General features: G+C 40.2%; 1 long non-coding RNA gene across 1 annotated transcript in view; it reads right to left on the bottom strand.

Annotated features, from left to right (window-relative positions):
- Positions 1-1,901: 1,901 nt before the first annotated feature.
- The window catches only part of LOC121906008, a 28,097-nt gene continuing 9,937 nt past the window's right edge, over positions 1,902-20,061 (bottom strand). Inside the window, exon 2 of the long non-coding RNA XR_006098512.1 lies at positions 1,902-2,387. This is a non-coding gene — a long non-coding RNA (uncharacterized LOC121906008). The remainder of the gene's footprint in view (positions 2,388-20,061) is intronic.

A 20,061-nucleotide genomic window follows, 5' to 3' on the forward strand; every position in this document is an offset into this window, starting at 1 on the left:
TGAATTTTGTTCATACCTCAGAAAAAATTCTAAGGGCTGTATTTTCCTGGAGGTGCAACGACCAGCGCAAGCAGCGCTCCAACAGTTTGGTATTTTCCTGAGCTTGAAACTCACTTTGCACATCTGTGTGGTATTTTGATGATCAGAACAGAGCGCACGGTGCACAGGTGAGAGGAGAGGTGAAAGCATGTGGGAGATTCATTCAAATGAAGCAGTGTAAAGCCAGTTGCTGTATTTTGGTTGAAATCTGGTCCTAGCACTAAAAATAGATGTCTCAGAACCACGTCTGTTCCCCTGCACAAAGTCATGTCCATTGATTCTCTTGTGATTCCACCTGCAGGCACCTGCAGACAATGCGCATCAATACAAATAAGGTTGAACAAAGATAAATAGTAATAAATATGTTAAAATGATTCTGAACAAAAATGTTCTGAAATAATAAACAATAATATGTTGTATAAATCCACTTAAAAAATAACAATTGTGGCTCACTTTAATTAGGTGCATGTAGCCTCATTTATTAACCTTACTTGCCATAGGCTAGTATATAAGCAAGGAGAAGGGTGGTAAAGGTCTATTAGGTAAGAGTCTGACTTGGTATTTGCGTAGGATATTGAACCAACCCACAATGTAATTTCTGAGAATATTCTGTAATATCCTAAAATTATGTGGTTTAACAGAGATATGGAATACATTATTGTGAGACAAATGCAGCGCCAGTACAGAAAGAGGGTGTACTGGTGCTGCACACATTTCCAGTTGTACACTCCTTCAGATCACAGATACATGTATCCAAACCGTAAAGGATCCATTCCATCAATGTCCAAGTAGTCTGTGATGCACAATGTAAAGTAACCCATGTGTTCACCAATTTTCCAGGTTCTACACATGACTGTTTTATTTTGGCGAATTCTGACATTCCTGCAGTCTTCCAGGGTGCTGCATCTCTGGACGGGTGGCTGTTAGGAGAAAAATGGTCCCCCATTACGTACATGGCTCATCACGCCATACATTATGCCATCAACCGAATGGTAACATAAATTCACTAGTGTGTTGTCAAGGGCTAGAATTGTGAGTGAGCGAACATTCGGTATGCTTGAAATGCATTACAGATGCTCGGACAAGTCAGGTGGCACATTGCGATACAGTCCTCAGAAAGTCAGTGTGTTCTTTGTGGCATGTTGTGTTTTGCACAGTATAGCCATGGATCATAGATGCCAGAATGATTTTTCAGAGGAAACATTACACAGAGTGAGGCAGAGAGAGGCTGAGTTGGCTGTACCGATACATGGCACCAGTATATAATTCTGAAAAAGTACAAGTTGCTCAGTTATGACAGCTTTATCAAGTTTTCTTTTATCAAACTGATTTTTAAATGTGTGAATAATCTTGTGGCAGCTGTACTTTGTACCAGAAGGGGATCAGCAAATGGCAACTGCAGAGTGGCACAGGGCAAAACTACTTTCGGTCAGTCATCTTTTTCAGCAAAAGGGATACATTTTTTTGAATGCCCTACCAACAGAAACAAAACCAAACCTGCGATCATTGTGCATACACACACATTATTGAGAATTTCACTATTTATTATGAGCTTAATTTACTAATGTACTTTTGGTAATGATGTGCTTTGACCATTTTTAAGTAGAAAAGCCTAACCAAGGGCAGGGGTCACGAATTAGAAATCCTATATGCAATACATCTGTCTCATGTCTTACAATGTTTTTTTTTGCATCGTCCCTGACAAATAAACTAATAAATAAATAAAAATTAACAGGCTGTTGCACATAAGGCACAAAGGAGGAGGGATCCCCATGGTGTGAACATCTCATAAGACTAAAGAAATATGCAGGAAAAAACATTTAATTTACATCAGTCAACAAAAATGCAATACAGACCCAAAGTGACCCAAGAAAATGTGGCAAATTTATTATGTGCAGAAAACTTACGCAAACACAAAGATAAAACTTAATTTATTTTCTCTTCGAGGAGAAAGACTAGGTGGCAAACAGTGAGTGGGGGGGTGGGGGGCACTGGTGGATGCCATCACAGGTGCAGTGTCCACGTTGTCAGGCCTGGGAGGTGGTAAGGTGGACTGCTGCTCCACTGCAGTGGCATGTCTGTCCAGGCTGCTGCTTATTGAGACATGCAATGGATGCGCCTGGGAGTCCATCCAGAGGAGGCGGTTGTGGATGGAGTCCACTGCGTGCTACGGTGCATGGTGGCGAAACCAGCCTGCTGGATCTCCAGAAAGGGTTGATCCAATCCCTCACACATCACCGGCTCTGCTGGCAACCGCCTCCCCAATTCAGCCTTTGTGCATGGTATGTCTGTATCGTCGCCTGTCTCTCCTCTCTCCACAGTAGCCTCTGACCGCATGACGGAAGCAGCTATAGAATCATCAACAAATACAGGAAAACACACACTGTATGGACAGCTGTCAGTTTAATTTTCATTTGTAACATGCAATCTTTGCAAAAAAAATCACTTTAGCTGCCTGTTTTGGAAAGATGATTTGTCTGTTATATGTCTGTTATATTGTCTGTTATATTCTGTCTGTGAAAGTCACTAGAAACACTGACTTGAATACCACCAAACCCTCCACACATTCCACAGGTAGTGTTGAGGCTGCTAGATTTTCTGATGGGGTCAGATCATAGCAATGTGAGGGAACCCTTCCAGTTGCCCTGCTCTCTCACAAAATTGAGGCAAGCCTTTGCTTCCCTCTCTGCCTGACATCACTGAACCGCTTTTTGCACTGTGCAGCGGTTCTCAGAGGGCCAGGTGAAACTGCGTTTACACATGCAGTCACCTGGCCCCAAGATTTCCTGACTTCATCAAGTCAAGGAAGCTTAGTGGCAGTACCAAGAATTTACTCATGCTGGGTTTGCACTTCTCTCAACAATTTTTCCATTTCTTGCTTAGTAAAGTGGTCCTAGCACTGCCTTTCCATAAGGTATGTGAGGGGCACAATGATTAGATTAGAAAACAGCAAGTCATTGACACATCCTCCACACATATTCCACTTCATCCAACTCCTTTACGTGGAGCACACCTGAATGCACTTACCAGATATTGCACCAAAATAGCAGATGTGCACAGAGATGCCTGTGCCACACAGTCTGTGTGCCTAAGAGCCACTACACTGTGCTTGTTGGTGCACTTGCATGGTTAAAATAGGGCCTCAAGTATGAGGAAATGCCACAAATTTTCTTAGATCATTTGTACTCGTGCAGTGTACATTCAATAATTGCTTATTATTTCCTGAGAATCACATATATATGTATCAATAGACAAATGTCAATAATCAATTAAAATGATAAGGATTTAACAAATTAAATGGTTTTAATCCAGGCAGAAACTTCACCAGTGAGACTAAACTGAGGTTGAACTGTAGAAGCAGTTTACGGCCTTTCATTGGTTTTGCTGCCAATCAAACATGTCTGCACTCCTATTGGCTAGTTCTACTGCCGCCGTCTCTGTTTTTCTCCTTTGTATGCTCGTTCTTCTCTCTGGAAAGTTTAACTGAGTGGGGCATATGCCTCTGTCCCGTTCAGCAAGTTAGAGCCCAGAAGCCCTGCCCTGCTGTGATGTAACAGTGTTTATATCAAACAGCCCCCACAGCACTCAGACACGGAGCTGAGGCTCGCTGTTCGCTTGTGTATTCAAAGCTTATTAATATTAAAAATGTCATGTGTCCAAATTGCACCAAAAGCGTGTCTGTCTCCACAGTAAATCACGTATTCACAGACTTTCTCTCTCAGTGAAAGCTTTCCAGCGCTGTCTCTCTGCTGTTGGCTTGTGCTCTCAGCAAATTGCACCAGATTCTAGTCAACACTCCCTTGTGTCCCCAGCAATACACCCACCAAATGTGAAGTAGATCGGATGAACAGTTCTCAAGATATGCAAAGGACATACATACATACATACATACATACATACATACATACAGAGAATACTTGCTTTATATAAAGAGATGTGTAACTTAAGAACAAATCTTTTCATATGAGTTGTTCTTGCATGAGACCTATTTTCTGACTTCAGAAATATTAAAGGGGATATATTACGCTTTTTGTGATTTTCTGTTATTTTTATACTGTTGCGATTTCGGATATCTATGTTAAACATGGTCAAGGTTCAAAAATTGAGGTGAACGTATGTAAAAATGCTCCCTATAATGGTGTGTCAACATGGTCAGTACCTTCCATTGCTAGCAAGGTTATGACTAATGTATAGTAATGTATTTTGGCTGTTCGGGGCGAATCAACACAAAAGGTCCAGTGATCAAACTTGCACATGTAATGCAAGGTGAAAATTTGTTTGAACACACCATAAGACTCTATTTCCTCCTCATGATGACATCAGATTGTTCACATATGCCCCCACAAATGGCTGTAGCCATTCTGTAGCCTTGTTGCTAAGGTTGTTTGCATTGTCCATGCAGATTTTTCTGAGCTATGGTTTATTTACATAGCCTCCGTTTCAGACAGAGGCTGAACTGAGGTGCTGCCTAAAAGGGCCAGTATAACATAAATATGTTGAGTTTTTGAATCAGTCATGCAAGAATGAAAATATAGACCTGGCAATGTGCATGACATGCCCTCCTTAAGTAACTGAAACTAGAAAATTGAACCATATTAACAACTGATACATTTTTTAAGAAAGCAATGAAGGCGACATAAACTCTCACAGTCTCATCCTGAAAGAAGTTGTGTGACACACACTGTATGACACTTTCCAAGATACAAACATCTCTATGTATCACACATCTGATGTATGAGCAAATGTTTGTTGTGTCTAACAATTTCACATTGGGTTGTTTTAACGAAAAATACAAGGAAATATTTTACAACACTCACTAGATTTTCTCACTGCTTTATGGTGTGATGTATCCTGCCACTGTATCAAAATCTGCATTTGTAACAGACCACTAAAAAAATGCCCAGCACAGTTACAAAGGGAGGTTTTAGGTAATTTGACCTTTTTATCTGGAAGCATTACATTGTTATGTATGAAAAAGGTGGCAGGAGCTGTTCAACCCACATTTTATTTCCATATACATCACCTTGTATGACCTCCAGCGTCACACCAGCTGTTTTTTTTTCTTTCCCTTGTTTAACATTCAGACTGCATTAAGCAGCAGAAATGCCCCGTTTTCTTAACGTTGTCAAACCCTTCCCCTTCAGAACATGTGAGTGGTCAATTTTCCGTCAGAGCTCTAGTAAGGTGAGGATACTGGCATCTCATTTAAAAGCCAATAACTCTCTGTAGGGAAGGCCATGACTCCCAGGTGAGGAGGGAATCTGACAATAGCGTTTAAGCAGTCGATTCAAATCTGTCAGGGAAAGCTGCTCAAACTCAGCACCACGGTGACTGCACACATTTCCCACACAGTATCAAAGCTTCACTCACTTCACTTTCTGTTAGGTTATTTCTAATCAAACATACTGGGTACCTAACAACTATAGTCTAAACTATAGAGACAACTACTTTCTACTTCTCCCCTCTTCAGTATTATATATATAATTAGTAAATCAGAAAAACAGTGATACAGAGCTGTTAAAGAGATCAGATGTCTGATTGACATTGTGCTCTGGCTCTCTTGCAGCTCCATATCAACTAGAGACCATGCAGTATGTTAATCTCAAATCAAATGTGCTGACATGCTCAGATGACCTTTGAATGTCATGACATTTTACAGGCTGACTAATAAACTAGAGAGCCTTTCCACAACAACTCATCAACAGTTTCCCCCACTTTCTTAATTGGCTAACAGCACTGGACCCTCAATTTCAGCTTAAAATGTTCCTAGTAGTTTAAAGTCATCCATTGTTTCATTACCCTGCTATTTTATTACATTAATTCTCTTTTTTAAAGGTCTTATAAATCAGAGCTGTTTTAACTGGGCTTGAGCTCTATGAGGGTAAATCCAGTCTTCATTAGCAAGTTTCAAGTAGAGTGACTTGTGCTTGAAGCAGCAGTTTACAAAACATTATCACCACAAGGTCCTCTAAGTAGCTGTTCTGGAGCTGTCAATCATAAAATATGATCTTCATCCTTCAGTAGATGGAGTCTGCTCAGTTCTCATGGAATATGTATTTTCAAATTTCCAGTTTTTTGGAGCACTTCAAGGATTCCTCATCCATGTTTGCTTAAAAGCTGAGGTTTGATTCAAAGTTCAACTGGGAAACTCCATCTACTGAGGAAGATCAGGTGATATGATTGATAGTTCCAGAACAGCTACTAAATGGGCCTTGAGGAGAGATTGTTTTGTTTTGTCAGTTGCAAGTGTTTCATGTCTCTGAATGACTCATAAGTGACAGGTTGTGAACATTTTTCTTTCAAAGTGTTTTAACAAAGCTGAGACCAAACTTTTAATTGGACAAGCCAAAAAATTAAATATTCAAACTGTGTGGCTTTGCAAGTTCTGCATGTCCAGCTCTGTCTCCTTATGTTCATATATAACTAATTTTTTAGTTTAATTTTTTTTTAAATTCGCAACAGCAAATACATTTTTGCTAGAAATGTAATGCTGGTTGAATAAAGTTTTTTGCAACATAATGAGAAAATGTTTACGTATTTGGCAAGTTTCCAAATGTTGATACTGAACATATGACTGAAATGTTCAGAGACAGCATACCTAGTAGGGTTTTTCCCCCTATCAAAATATCTAATCTCACAGCACAATATCTGCTAGTGGAAACTTTTTGTGGTTGCAGTGGCTTGAAGCACAAGCGACACCATCATCTTTCACTAACCTTAACCAAGTGCTTTTGTGGCCAAAACCTAACCACACCTGAACCTGTATGCATCCCATCCTCCTTAACCTCCTCCCTCTGACTTCAGAGCGATATATAATGCAATGCTTCATTCATTCGAAAAAACGCAACACAGTTTAGTTGTATATGTTTTCTAGGAGAGAGGGTTGGCATGTCACTCATTCTTTTTCTCTCTGGGATTTAACCAGGTCCAGACTTGTCAAGTCATGAGAGCATCAGGTCTCAAATAATTTCACTTTATCAGCAAGTCGTTCAAAAAAAAAAGAAAAAAAAAAGAGAAGTCTGACTCGATTCAAAGTCACAGGTGTCAGTCTATAGCTGAATAAGACATGTAGCCTTAAGTCACCGTCCACTCTGCTAAAATGACTTCTGAATAGAAAAGAGAAGGCTAAAATTTATCAGTCACTGTGAGAAAACTTTTTTGTTTCGGAAGCAATCAGTAATAGGATTTAGCGAGACATTAGTGATCTTACTGGAGGCACAGTTACATTAACCAGAGATCAGAGGAAGTTTCTACATTATCATTGAAAATGTGTTTTTTCGCAGGTCAACATATCTGTGTGCTTCACATTATGATTTATTGCAAATTTTCCAATTTTATATCTGTATAAAGTAAACAGGTTACTTGTTTTGTTGGTGCTGATTTAGTGGTTTTATTGAATTTATAGACTGTGTTTTCATAACATTTTATATGTTCATATAGTGTAGCTCTGTATCTAACCAGCACAGATAACGTGTGTTGGATATACAGCATGTGATATGAATATACTATAAAAACTGTATCTATATTATGATAAGATAACATTTTACTGATTACCAGGGGGGGGGAATACAGCAATTCATGAGACAGACCAGATTAGATACAAAAAGGAGCAAATGGAGCAAAGGGACAGGAGAGATACAACATAAATCAAAATTAAATCCATGAAGTAGACAAAACTAAACAGTAAATTAAAATAAGTGATTACAATATGCAGTTGAATCTCTCCTAAGGCCACTGTGAAACTGTGACTGAGCCTTTCCAACTGTAAGAATAAGGCATGCTCGGTGAAATGAGAACCTGATTGTCCCTAACATTTTGTTAATCTGTAATTTACCAATAGTAAGTACTATTTCATGGCTTTAGCTATAGAGTGAGTACTACTAATTGTAATGAGTATAACAAGGGGATGGATGGTGGCTGTAACAGATGCAGTTCCTGTTCTGGCAGAAAACTCTCCAACTGCTATTGCCAAAGGGAGCAGTCTGTATTAGCAACCTGGGCCTCTTGGATGCAGATGGCATTGGATTTACATTTACCTGCAGCTGATATCAGTCCTCATAACCCCAAATTAGATTGATATTGTTTTGGAGCCAGCGCCCAATAAGAAGTCAATAACAGAGTTGGACAGGTAGCATCCGAGCCTAATGGGGATTTATACAGGGACCCAATGCAGCACTCACGGCTTGTCAATTTGCAGCAGATGGATTGGCTCTGCTGGACCGTGACTAGAGCCCCCCATAGACCGGCCTGACACCTGCTTGGCTGAGGCCCAACGATGCAGCGCTATGATGACCAATGAGGCAGGTCGACACTGACTGGATCGGTTGTGGCCCCTGATGAGGACTTTTAGTGTTAGTTGCGTACAGCTAATTTGAGGAGATGTTTTTTGGTTTCGCCTCGTCTGCATGTGACTGAACCATAAAGATAAGAGATGACAGGTCATTAATCAGACATTGAGAACTTCCCTTTCTAACTCAATGGAACACAGAGAAAGTTGGACTAGCCTGAGGCCATGAATGCAATGAGTAAAAGAAAATACAGCCATGCCTTAGCTAACACACAATACTTTAAAAAACAGCTCTCTCTGTAAACAGGGTTCTGCCATAAATACCTCATTGAAGGGGCTGGGGTGATTGTACTCAGCCTTGCGAGACTTCACCTTCATATTGCATTTCAATTTGACACAGACTCCGATGAACTGCTTGATCTATTTCTGTAACCCTAAGGTTCAACACAGTGGAAAGAATGGACGGGGATGGAGAGGTTAACAATGTTGCTGCTACAGTCAAACTAGGCCAAGCTGACGAGGGTGAGGGAGCTGAAGGAAATAAGACAGAACGATGCATATTAAGTGAATTATCTCCAAGCTGCAATCGAGTCAAACTCTTTCATTTGGAGTCTCATCTCCAATGAATCCGATATACGTTTATACGATAGTCTTTGAAATCCAAGCCTTGTCTGTTCTCATTGACATGAGCTGATAATGGGGGCATAGTTGGAGTTGATTTATGGCGGTGCCGGGCAGATTGCTGTGACAGTATGCCAGAGGTTGTGCCCTGTAATACAGAGGGCTGTAATGAGCGGCCTGTTTGCAGTGTGTAGGGGGTCTAGCCCTGGTCCTGGCTCATAGGTACTGAAATGATATGCAAAATGGGTACTCTCTACACCTCAGGGCAAGAAGACACAATGTGTGGTCAGACGAAAATGAATTTAACAGGATCTAATGCGACTTGGATGCATCCCTTGCACCATTGTCTCTCTTGTTTGTCTCTATTTTAGTCTCCCTCTTTCTTGTTCTGTCTTCATTTTATACTGCTTTTACTCAGACTGAGAGATTAACAGAGTCAGGTTTGGATATATTTTTTGTAGAGCATTTACCTTAGCTTGATCTAAATCCATCTGTGTGGCGTGATTTGTAGCTATCAAACAAGACAAGGGAGCAATTTAGAAAAATTGCTCCCAACTCTTATAGTGCTCTGAAAACAGGCACCAGGTATTAATGCAGATGGCTATTGGTATTCTAATGGTAGTGCTGGAGCTTCATGAGGCTGAGGTATGCTATTAAGCAGCATGTGGGATATCTAATTATGCTGCTTACATATGGACAATCAAGAACACGCTCACCTTGAGCGGCTGTTTTACTGCTGAATAGAAAACTGACCTCACCAGGTATTCTCAGTATACACAGTCAAAAACAGAAGTACAAGAGCTGTATGTTGTGGTACTGGTTGACCTTGAACTAAAGGCAGGCTGTTCTCATCATTTACAATGGAGGGAATGACCATGTGTATGTGAAACACCCAATTCTGTAGTTCCGTCAGCCAACTGTTTTTGCGTTCCAGTCTGCAACTCTGCTCTCATCAGCCTTGTCTCAAGCCACAACAAGCAGCTGTTTAAAAAAAAAAAAAAAAAGCTGGTGAAGAAAGTGCAACATCTAACAGCTAAAGAGCTACATATTTTGATGATCACAGAGCTACGGACTTAAGCATTCATTTCGAGTCATATTTGTGTTCAACTGTTGAATATGTTGCTCTATGTCCGCTGGATGAGTATATTAAAAACACAAAAAAACATCTACTGTATATAACATTACTATGCTTTGTCAAAAAGATTTCGGAGGAAATATAATTGCTGCCAGAAATACATACACCAGCAACATTTTTTACAATCCAGGAGTGAGCACTAGTTATTTCGTACCTCACGAAATACATGGTACTAGAAGCTTGGTGACGCAGCGACTACACACAGAGCTAGTTGGTAAACTACTGTAGCTAGTTAGCTAAATGATAACAGTGCTAACGAGCTTGGAATATTGTACTAGTCTGCCACAATAGCTCTCCAAGCTAGCTGCCTTGCAAAACTGTCAGTTAGCAAGCTAGCAAACCCTAGCTCGGTCACTAATGGGACAGAAAGTTCACACAATATTATTCAAGAGATGTATTTACACCACTGACTGTCTCATAACCGTCTCTTTTGTGTAGCAGTTTAAACTCCGACAGAGCAGGGTTATAGGCTATTAAAAGACTATGATAGTTTCCATTCCATGCTAGGTGTAGACTAATAAAACTGTTTAAGAAAATACTCCAATTTAGCGTTGCACAATGTGCATTGGTCACGATGGAAAGTATTTAAAAAGACATCAAAAAAGATGTAGCAGTTATGCTAGTAGAGGCTAATATCACTATAGATTTTAAGGCGTGCATGTGAGGTGCTATCAAGTCAAATCACATAATCACATTTTAAATCATGAGAGGAAGTGACAGGGGCTAAGTGACTGTGGTGCAGCTCTCCTGTTTAATTACCAACAAAAGTAGACCTTCATCTTAGTCCCCCCTCCCTTACAAACCCCATCACATCCCCTCCCTTCTTCCTCAACTGGCCATCTGTCTATACATAGTAATGCATTTGTAATATGCACCCAAATGGAGCTGCCATTCTCACCCTCATCACACAAACACACAAACATGCAAGTGCACAAACACCAGTAAAAATAGCATCACTGAAGTTTGTATATGTGTGTGTGAGGTGGTGGTAGTGGTGGTGTGGTGTGTGTGTGTGTGTGTGTGTGGGAGGAGGGGGGGGTGGGGGGGGGATTGTGTGCCAGGCCAGTAGGAAGTGTTTTGACAGAGGTGTGAAGGTTGATGCTGAGGGTTTTTGTTGTTTGCATGTGAATGGTGGCAGGTGTTTGAGAGGTAAAAAGACTTATGAGCAGAGCAGCCCGGCCTGGCAGCGAGGGTTGGGATGAGTTGGGGGGCTGTAGGAGGGCAGCAGTAAAGGTCACCTCTGAATCTTGTTGGGCTGCCACAGAAAACCAAAAAAAAGGAAGAAAATAGTAACGGCTGGCATGAACTGCTGCACAGGATGTAAACTGATGAGGGGATTTGAGGGATGATGCAGATATTTAGTTTTTGTCCTGAAGCTGCCAGTGTATGAAACTTCATGGTCGATATTCAGTGCTGCTACTTCCTCTGGTAATATCAGTTCATGTACAATTTGTATGGAATCTGATCCAAATGTTACATGTAGTAAACTGTTTGTACTGAAGCTGTTTAAGAGGGAGGTTTCATCGCAGGATTTAACAGACTGTTGAATAAAATCCACACTTTTATCATTTCTTTAAGATGATCTCTGCCTCCCTTCATCTGAATTTCAGCACAGAATCCTGACTGTCACAGGTAGTTAACTTCCCTATCAGGTGTGGTACTTCAGCTAACCTGGAATATGGGAAGCAAGTTTGTAGATCTATGTCAGGGTGAAAACAGAGGAATTCTGTGGTTTTACCACAGTGAATTAATACACAGACAAGATACTTCACATTAAGCCTCTAGCATCTGTTTATCTGTTTAATTAAAGCCCATTTTATTTGTTTGATCTTCTGTGTCTTTCATGGTGAATTTTAAACAGTAAAATAGTCATTAGTAGGCCTATGTTCATACTGGTACAGTTGTTTCTTAAGACAGCGTGTTAGCTCACACAATCAACAAACAGCTGATCAGTTTAAGAACATCTCATTAACTAGATGAAAATGTCACATTTTAATGCCTAAATAGTTACCTAAACAACTGTAATTAATGTTTTCTGTCTTAAAGGCTTAGTTTGACATTTTATTTGCTTTCTTGATGAGATTTATATATAATGATACAATGTAACCGTCTGGCCAGCACTTGATGACAGTGACGACAATACTCCAGATAGTCACTGCTTCCGGGTGTTGCGATTTAAGAGGTAGCTATAGCGCCTAACTCTTTGTAAAACTATAAATTGCTTAATCCATGCTCAAACAGTAATGTAAAAACAACAAATGAGATATGACATGGTAATAAGCAAACTTAAGAGGTGTTAGTAGGTGTATTTTTACACTTTGGGTAGGCTAGATGTTTCACCCTTCTTCCAGCTGTGGACTTACCAGTGATACGAGTGATAAGCAATTAAGTGTATTTCCCAAAATGTTGAAGTATTCCTTTATGTGCAACACACACTGGCTGCAGTTGTAGTTGACACCTGTTCCACATGTCAGACCCCAGCCATACAGTCAGAAGAAGTAGGCAAGGTACAATAGCCAGGGAATGAATATGAGTGATGTACTTTTCTGGAAAGCTGGAATAAACCACTGCCCTATGTCCTGGTGTCAAGGTGCATGAAATCATGGTTTAATGCTTCCCTACACTGTTCATTTTGTCAGTAGATTTTTCAGTGAATCAGAGTAGTCTTACTTTTTTGCCTTCCATATGTATTAAGTCCCCACAGCCAACCTTGAGCTGGGGATGAAGGGAAGTGCATTGGGTATAACAAAGACATGATTGGACTGCTATATCTGTTAATTCATCATGGTTCAGTATCCAGCCCTGATCCATCATGATGTCCACGTAATGAGTGAGTCCACTTTAAATATAGAGTACAGCTCACAGTAGGCATTAGTTAGCCAACATCACACAAGCACAGACGCAAATCTTTAAACCCTCGGCCCTCTGATAAAACACAGCAGACCACATCAATAAAGCATGACTCACCAGTTTGCCTTGATGTGAGAGGAACAAATAACACTCTCAAAACTTCATTAGTGTTCAATCCACTAATAGAAAATTTTCCAAAAACTTCACAAACAACATCCACAGAGAACATTCACAATCTCCAAATCAGCAACTGTTAAACCTCCTCTCTGAAATATTTTACATTAGAATAACCATCCACACCACTCACCTGTCTGTGTATGAGTGCGGAGCAGTAGGTCTGTTTATAAGCCTAATGGTATTCGGCAGACAAAAGCATGACTCATCAAAGTATGAATTAATTTTAATAAAAGTTATACAGGGTTATTTGTATCATGCAGTGTTCAATGGCGGGGCTCTGTGGGACTGTTTGAGTGCCTACACATTGCATAACTGTAATAGCTATTATAGGAATAATCAGTCAATAAATGCCGGCAGTGCACACTGAAAAAAGTTTTTCAACATAATCTGAGGTTGTTGTGTCGTTATTCCCTTATGAGGAAAAACAAACAATTTGCTTACTTGTAGGTGGAGATGCGACACTATGCAAATTATTAAAACTATCACCCAATGACATTATACAAGAATAAAGCAATATATTCACATTAACCAGGTAACACACTGCAGAAAAAAGGTCTCCTCTATAAATGGGCGCTATGGATTTATTTTGAGCTGGGGACTCTTAACAAAAATGCCTTCATTTCAAGCCATAGAGATAAAGAGTTAAAAAAACAACTTTAGTTTCCAGTGACATAGATGTTCAGAAGTTAACACTGTTGCCCTCCCAGCTGTCTGCATGGGTTGCCTCCCACAGCCTCAGGTCGTATTCAGACCAAATCAGGTGGTGCAGCGAAAACACCAGTCCTCCCATTCATTTGAATGGAGGTAGTGCATTTCAGCTGCAGGCGTTTTGGCCGCTGCGGCACCGCACTGGACTGTGGCTGGAAAGTTGCGCAAGAGACAACTTTTGGAGAAAGTGGCTGAAAGTGGCTGAAGGCTGCGGTGGCCAATCACAGCCAGAGATCAGACAGATCAGAGCTGTAAAACTCTGCCATGAGGGAGAAGAAAGATGTTACTAGGATAAAAGGAGGACATTGCTCTTCGTTTGATAATGTTAAAAGTAAAGTTAGACTTTGCTGTCTGCTTCCCAACTCATTTTAAAAGAGATGAGAGAAAAAGGGAGAGAGAGAGAGAGCACCAGCAAGACAGAGAGAGAGAGCAGGATTCAGTTGGAAAAGTTGGAAAACCTGGAAACTGAATCCAAGTATAGGCAGGTAGTCTCTCCCAAGTCCTCAGACATGTTACTCTACTGCACTATGTTGTACAGTATGCCTTGTATTGTCCTGTGCATTCTACAGTATAACAGAGTCAGCGCTTACACTAGAAGGAATCCTGCCATCGGCATCACGATTGTTACATAAGCTTCAGTGTGAAGGCAGCAGACACAAGGTGGTACAGATCTGTGCTGTCAGGCAGTATTTCAGTCAGAACGTCATCAGCAGGTTATACTTCCACTACTGTAACGGGAGATCACAAGTGAATTATGTTTGGCTCCTGTCGGGAATGTGACAATTTCCTGGTATGTCTCACTTAGAACAGCTACTTCACAGAAACAGGACGTGGTGGTTAAAAGTCCCCAGAAGGCTTTCCACCTTACAATATGAAAGTACAGAGATTAACATGATTTTGCTATTTTAAGAGCCACAAGAGTAGGACGAAAAATCGAAAGTTTGTCTTGAGCGTAGTGCTACATGGGACCATTAATATCAAAAAAGTTCATCCTCTGGGAAGTTAGAATATGTTCAGCAAGTTGTATACAATCTACATACCAGATGTCACATAACGTAATAGTCAAAGTGACCTTTTTGGCATCTCCAAACTGTATTGCAGCAGAGCCAGTTAGCCCTTGTATCTTTGTTAATTGTGTTGTTGAATAAGACTTTGCATTGAAACAATAATTTGTTCTAGTCCATTAGTTCATCTTTCACATTATAGTTTAGTTTTCAATTGTCTAGAAAAGTGTGATACATGTTGTCATAGTTCTCGTTTACTAGTTCTCGTTTTTTAAGATTACTTTTTATTAAGTTTTATTTCTTGTTTTCATTGTGTGGAAAAAAGGCTGTCAACATATATTTTTGTTATACTTTTCATTGACAAAATGAAAACAGTCTAGTATTGATGCCATAGTACAGTATTATATGGAAAACCTTAAGATCAGGCTGCTTCATTCTGATATAACTGTGTTTGGATGCCTGTTATAGACCAACATTCTTGGATGAGCATCATAGAGGCTAGATTTATGCTTTTCTGCTTGTAGTTTCAAAAAGTATGTTTCACTTTTATAAGAGAAAAGGCTTTTAGAATGAGGACTGACTGACATGTCCTCCAAACATAACGTTATCTTGGGTAGCTGGGGTTGGGGTCGGCTGGGGTTGCTGCAGAGTAAATTTCCCCAAATTTAATAAAGAGCAGGACAGTTCTGCTAACGTTAAGACATGGTGACAAAAAGCTCATATCAGTGAGGGAAGACTACAGATGGATGTGGCAGCCACAAAATAATGTAATGATATGCTAATGCTTGGCCTTGGAGGTAAAGCTGTGTTACTGCTATGGGTAGTAAGCTAATAACATTTTCACCTCACATTAGAGCAGATAAACACACAGTTTAATTCATTCCTTACACCACCTTTCAAACTCTTTGGACTTGCTGAATCGGTGTGCATGGGGCTCTACCTGATATACACAGTCCCAAAGCTTGGTAGCTTTGATTGGACAATGGTTGTGTGGGGCAGGAGTTTAGTGAACATTCAATTGTAAAGGGTTCATCCTCTTCCCAGTATGGATGTGCTTGGTAAATTTCATCGCAAACTTCTTGACAGATACAAGTGGATATTTTGTGTTGATTGTGGCACTGAAGGAGAGGTCACAGTGTCACCAAGTGCCAACTAACCAACATCATCACCCTTAGCTAGTGGGTTGAAAATAAAAACAAACAAACGCTGAGGTTTACATTCCTAGTGATACATACTAGAGATGACAGTAGCCTGGAGATCAGGGAAACAGGCTAGCCAGACTGAATCCCTGGCCAGGACTGGTAGAACTTGTCAGGGCCAATTCAGAATCTTTAATACACATGCTCACTTTTTATTTCATACTAAACACAAGCTGGCAGGTCAGATCTGCAGGGAGTGAGCTGGCTGCTGAGCAGCTCCCAGTGTGAATGTGTACAACTGTAATGATGCAGTGGCAATTGTTAAGATATGACAGGCCCCGGTGCAGGTTTTTATGGGCCTCCCTCTACACAAGCTCAGGAACACAAGCATGTCTGCATTTTACAAACAATATTCTGGATTTTATTGGCCAGACTATACTTAGGAAACCATGGATCAACACAGACAATCACAGTCATAGTAAGTGTACTATAAAAGCAATTCAACTACACGTTTGCATAAATGTATGCCAGTAGGTTATTCATGCATCAGTAACAGCAGAAACAGATCAGACACTACTCCTAAAAGGTTCAGGGTTTGGTGATGGTGGTGAAGACCCTCCTACTCAGAGCAGAACATCTTGTCAGTGAGGAGGGGGATAGAGTAGTCCGAGTAGCACTCTGAATCAACAGTTACGAGGTGGTGGATGATGGGAACCCCACCCTGAATTAAGCATAGTGCCAACAATGCCAACTGAACTGGGACCACTAGAAACATCCTGTGGGACTCCGTTATGTGGCTGGACTGTCAGAACATCTTGCCACAGTCTTTAAGTCCCAAAAAGTCACCACTTACCACAAACCATTCAATACCTTAAAATCTCTGCTGATACACCCTAAAGACAGGACCCCCCCTGAATGGAACACGTGACTGAGAGAAAGCCAGGACCCTGGACAACAGGCTGAACATCAAAAACCAGACAACATCAACAGTCTGTGAACACCAGCCCACAACTGCTCACAGCATCCACTGGGAGGGAGTCAGAGTCAACAACCAGGGATCAGTGGACAACTGGATAAAGATCAAGGAGGATATTCACATCAAACAATAGTGTAGAAGTGATTCAATTACAAAATTATAACAAGATCAGCTATGGGACCAGTATTTCATTAGACCTTTTTGTATACCGAGCATCTTTGGTACAGAAATGTGTTTTGCGATTAATTAAGTTCTTATCTCATTTTCAAGTTGTAGCTACAGGTTGTGAATAATAATTTGGCTGATGCTCAGAACTGTTTCTGTCCTCTCAGCCTACAGATTTCAGCTGAATCTTTTGAGTTGTAGTTATTTATGAATTGAATTGATTCAGATTCGATGTGCAGATTCAATACTAAAATCAGATTCAGTTAGCTGATTTAATGCTGGACTCAAGGTTGGGGATTGGTAGCATTTTATCCAATCTTATTGAAAAGCCTCAAAAGAAAAGTCTCTGTTTTGCTTGAAAATGGATGCATTCATGAAGACCAAAGCATTCCTTTCATTTATGTCCCAAGTACATACAATATTCTGAAATTCTTTAAAGATACATTCACTTGTAACAGGTCATAAGTAGTCATAAAAATGATAAAAGGCCCTCTGTATTTCTGCTGTTGTAAGGGGATGAACTGGGTGTTGCTGAGTGAGAAAAAGTTCTGGAGCTCTATTGCAGTTGACTTTCCCTTGATAAATGAAGGTTAAACATTTTCAGAACACCTGTTCCACATTATAATCACAACGCAGGCTGACAAATGAAGGAAACAAAAGTTCAACAGATTGCTCAGTCATCACACCATACTTTTATTTGGTTGTCATATTAAGATGCTTTCATAGGAGTAAAAGGTTGTTTAATTCCAGGTATTTGTTTAGAATCCGAGGAGTACCATACTGTAGATTGTTCTGTTTAAAATACATCCCTCGTATACATTAGTGATGTGCCTCAAGGGCATTAATGAAGTTCAGACTACGAGGGCAGCCAGCCCATCTGCGACAGAGCACACTCAGGCATCTGGTGACTTCTTTGAAAGTTCCAAATTAAAGCAGCAAATCATCTAACCTGATTGGCTGGGATGTGAAGTGGAGTAGAGTCGATTAGAATATCAACACAGACAAATGTATGTGCATTCATAAACATCACCACACACACACACATGCATTTGTAAATGAGTACCCCAAAAGCAAACACACACATGCAAATAAGGGAACCAAAGTAACCAGACGCAACACACACACACACACACACACACATACACACAAACACATGCTAATTAATAGAAAACAAACAGTTACTCAGGCGGTCTGTGGGGACTGGATTATACTGTGTCTCTCCTTGCTGAACAAATTGCTCTCTAAATTCAATCAAACACACCAAGCTCTTCTGTGAGTCTACGGGAGGCTGTAATCAGCATGGCGGGGACTGAAGATGAAAAAAAAAAAAAGGCCAAAGCTAAAAAAAAAAAAAGAAAGAAAAAATAACAACAAACAAAAAAGGGAAAAAGTCTGTGCCCTCAAACTATTTCAGAGAACTGTTTGTTTGGCACAGAGCGTTAGCAGTCTTCAGGAACAATGTCTTGATTAAGTGCAATTGATATCTGCACACAGAGACCTTCAGACTTCAGTCCTCCACAAAGAACAGCGAGCAGCATGAGAAGCTCTCTTGAAGATGCAGACATCAGTTACAAGAATACAAAACACTTATCTTGATAATTCACCCTCTTTACCTAGTTTAGCCAAACCTATTTGCTTTTGGAAGAGTACAACAGTGAGCAAGTATTGGGAAATTAATTTGGCTGGGTTTACTGGGAACGCTGCCATTGACAAGCACAAGTGGGTCCATTCTGCTCCAACCACATATCTTGGAGAGTTTTTAATTTTTTTTTTTTTTTTTAAATGTAGAGTTGTAGTGGAAACACAGAGCATCCAGTTTTTGTCAGTACAAAGACCACAAGGCAAGGAAAAGCAGCTCCCCATCCAGACCCCTTTTACACCTGGTGTTAAGTCAATGCTACGTGTAAATTCCCACACAGTGCACTGCATTCTGCATTCTCAAATCTACTGAGCCCCAGATGGGCCATAGAGAGAAAAAAATATATAAATCAAGGCCATGTTTTACTACGTTGAGTGCTCAAAATGCTATTGCGTGATACAATTTGTTCCCACATTTCGATGAATTCGTGTGCACAAGATAAGTGTGTACACAGAGAGCCAGCACTACAGACCAGCCTTTCTCCCCAAAGCATGAAGTGCAGTGCACCTCAGTATTTTGATATTTTGGTATTGCTACTTTGAGTAAAAGTAGGCCCAGTGCCAGGATGAAGTGACTGAGGAGGCTGTTAAAAATTGTTAAAAATTGCAAGGGAGCTTTTTTTTCATAAAATGAAATTCATTGATTTAACCATGCAATAGCCTCAGAAAAGTATAATAAAGACATAAGGCTGCTGTTTCAAAATCAAAGAATACATCGCTTAATCAGTGCAGAGCGCTAAATAGAGTTTATGAATGATTCTCTGTCAAAATCAGCAGGGGGAGGCAAGTAGAAACAGCTGTTTACAGCCTGCTGGACTTTCCCCTACAGGCTGGTAAATAGTGTGTCTAAGGTGCTACCATATACTCACCACAAGAGCAGTCACAGCAACCTAAACACACTCACACAGCAAACAGGTGAAGCACTCGTGCGTCCCAGTGCTTTTAACCACAGCAAACATACCATTGTTGTATGAATAGGTCTACAAGCAGGAAAAGCTAGCAAGGAAGCTAAAACAATGATCACAGTTAGCTGTCAAAAACATTGTGATTTTTTTCTAACATGCAAATATCAGCCTACATACTATTTACTGATGGGGCTATGAAGTATGTAGAATTTACATGAATTATCAATGATAAGCACAATAGCATTTTAAAGTCAATTTCAAGTATCATATGTAATTTACAAACACTTCTGATTATTTAAACATGCTACATGCTAATAATAACAATTTCAATTTTTTGGTGTGGGTAAAAGTTACAACTTCGTTAAAGTTAGGCATCCTCCGTCGTCATGGCAACAGTAAACACCGCAACAAGTGGCG

The sequence above is a fragment of the Thunnus maccoyii genome, chromosome 10, assembly GCF_910596095.1.
Source record: "Thunnus maccoyii chromosome 10, fThuMac1.1, whole genome shotgun sequence".
Lineage (NCBI taxonomy): Eukaryota > Metazoa > Chordata > Actinopteri > Scombriformes > Scombridae > Thunnus > Thunnus maccoyii.